Source organism: Notolabrus celidotus, unplaced genomic scaffold, assembly GCF_009762535.1.
Source record: "Notolabrus celidotus isolate fNotCel1 unplaced genomic scaffold, fNotCel1.pri scaffold_149_arrow_ctg1, whole genome shotgun sequence".
Lineage (NCBI taxonomy): Eukaryota > Metazoa > Chordata > Actinopteri > Labriformes > Labridae > Notolabrus > Notolabrus celidotus.
In genome coordinates this window covers 43,826-46,325 of record NW_023260023.1, presented here as the reverse complement: position 1 = coordinate 46,325, position 2,500 = coordinate 43,826, and the positions used below count along the sequence as shown (strand labels likewise).

The following is a 2,500-nucleotide window of genomic DNA, read 5'->3' as shown; positions in this document are numbered from 1 at the left end:
AGGAGTAGGTCTATGAGGAGCAGGTCTATGAGGATCAGGTCTATGAGGAGTAGGTCTATGAGGAGTAGGTCTATGAGGAGCAGGTCTATGAGGATCAGGTCTGCTCAGGTGGGGTTGATCCCTGTCTGAATCCAACAGCATGTTTCACAGCTCCACCCCCCTGACTGGATTATTACCCAGAATCCTTTGAGGCAGCGTCCTGCTGATGACACACACACACACACACACGCACACACACACACACACACACACACACACACACACACACACACACACACACACACACACACAGGAGGGTTTGAATGACAATGAACTGTGTCTGAGTGTGTGGCCTTTGTCTTGCTAACATTGTGTGTGTGTGTGTGTGTGTGTGTGTGTGTGTGTGTGTGTGTGTGTGTGTGTGTGTGTGTGATGATCCCACAGGATCAGCTGTTCTGAAAAGCTGTTCTTTATTTTGACAGGAGTTAGTACAGAAAGCCTCCTCTGCTTTTATTGTGAAGGTGTAGACAGGAAGTGAGTCATGTGACAGCGGGCGCTTTGACTGCAGACTGAGTGCAGCTACAGGTCCCGGTTTTTACTCCTCTGTAACAACTCCACTCTGGATCTAGACCTACTCTGATCTGTTCTGGATCTGGACCTACTCTGATCTGTTCTGGATCTGGACCTACTCTTATCTGTTCTGGATCTGGACCTACTCTGATCTGTTCTGGATCTGGACCTACTACGATCTGTTCTGGATCTGGACCTACTCTGATCTGTTCTGGATCTGGACATACTCTGATCTGTTCTGGATCTACTCTGGATCTGGATCTACTCTGATCTGTTCTGGATCTACTCTGATCTACTCTGGATCTAGACCTACTCTGATCTACTCTGGACCTGGACCTACTCTGATCAGTTTTGGATCTGGACCTACTCTGATCTGTTCTGGATCTGGACCTACCTGGATCTGAGGTGTTCCTGTGTGAGTCTCAGATAGGTGGAGGTCTGCTCAGTTTCAGTGACGTCACCTGGATTAAAGTTCAGGTGAGAGGAGAGGAGGAGAGGAGAGGAGAGGAGAGGAGAAGAGGAGAGGAGGAGAGGAGAGGAGGAGAGGAGAGGAGAGGAGGAGAGGAGAGGAGAGGAGGAGGATAGGAGAGTAGGAGAGGAGGTGAGGAGAGGAGAGGAGAGGAGAGGCGAGGCGAGGCGAGGAGAGGAGAGGAGAGGAGGAGAGGAGAGGAGAGGAGAAGAGAGGAGAGGAGAGGAGAGGAGATGGTGGACCATCACAGAGTCAGAGGTTAAAGGTGACGTCACCTGTTTCCTGTTTATGTTTTCCTCTGCTGTGATTGGTTGATGAGTCAGTCTGAGATAAAACAAGAACCTCAGTAACACTGTGTGTGTGTGTGTGTGTGTGTGTGTGTGTGTGTGTGTGTGTGTGTGTGTTTGAATCTTTTAGGGGGAAGAATAAAAGATAAGAAGCTGAAATAATGTGGTTCATAAGGGAACACACTCTTTAACTAATAACTGAAGCACCTTTTGATTTTATTCCAGCACTCTGTGTTTTTTGTAGGAGTCTGTTAGCATGGCACATCTTGACGTGGTGATATTTGCCCATTCTTTTTTACAAGAAAGCTCCAAATCCATCAGATAGTGAGGGCATCTCCTGTGCACAGTCCTCCTCAGACCACCCCACAGATATTCAACTGGATTCAGGTTCATGATGCTGCCCCCACCATGCTTCTCTGTGGGTCTGGTGTTCTTTATGTGATGTGCAGTGTTGTTTTTATGACAAACATACTTTTAGGAATTATGGCCAAAAAGTTCAGCCTTGGTTTCATCAGAACATAAAACATTTGATGCTTTTGGGAGACTTCATGAATGTTTCTGAAACATGTTGCCGGGCTTGGATGTTTTTCTTAATGAGAAAAGTCTTGCCACCCAACCCATAGCTGAAACATATGAAGAACAGGAGAGATGTTGTCACACACACACACACACACACACACACACACACACACACACACACACACACACACACACACACACACACACACACACACACACACACACACACACACACACACACACTGTTGAATATTTAAGCTCAGTATTCATGTCTTTGTCTGCAGCTGTATCTTTTCATCCCCCAATGTGTGTGTGTGTGTGTGTGTGTGTGTGTGTGTGTGTGTGCGTGTGTGTGTGTGTGTGTGTGTGTGTGTGTGTGTGTGTATGTGTGTGTGTTCTCTGATCTACATCACTGTGAGGAAGACTATAGACTGACTGGTTACCATGACAATGATCTGAGGTTAATGTTTGGGCAGTGTGTTTACACCTGGCAGGGGGCGTTAACACTCCTCCCCCAACACACACACACACACACACACACACACACACACACACACACACACACACACACACACACACATGTTTCTGAGTCTGTGTGTGTGTGTGTGTGTGTGTGTGTGTGTGTGTGTTCACTACTTAAAAAAAGCTTTAGTTCAAACATTTCAGTTAAAAAGTG

At 46.8% G+C, this 2,500-nt stretch overlaps 1 protein-coding gene across 2 annotated transcripts in view; it reads left to right on the top strand.

Moving 5' to 3' along the window:
* si:ch211-169p10.1 (FERM domain-containing protein 4B) overlaps positions 1–2,500 on the top strand; it is a 17,104-nt gene that overhangs the window by 4,104 nt on the left and 10,500 nt on the right. The gene's annotated exons all lie outside the window — the stretch shown is intronic.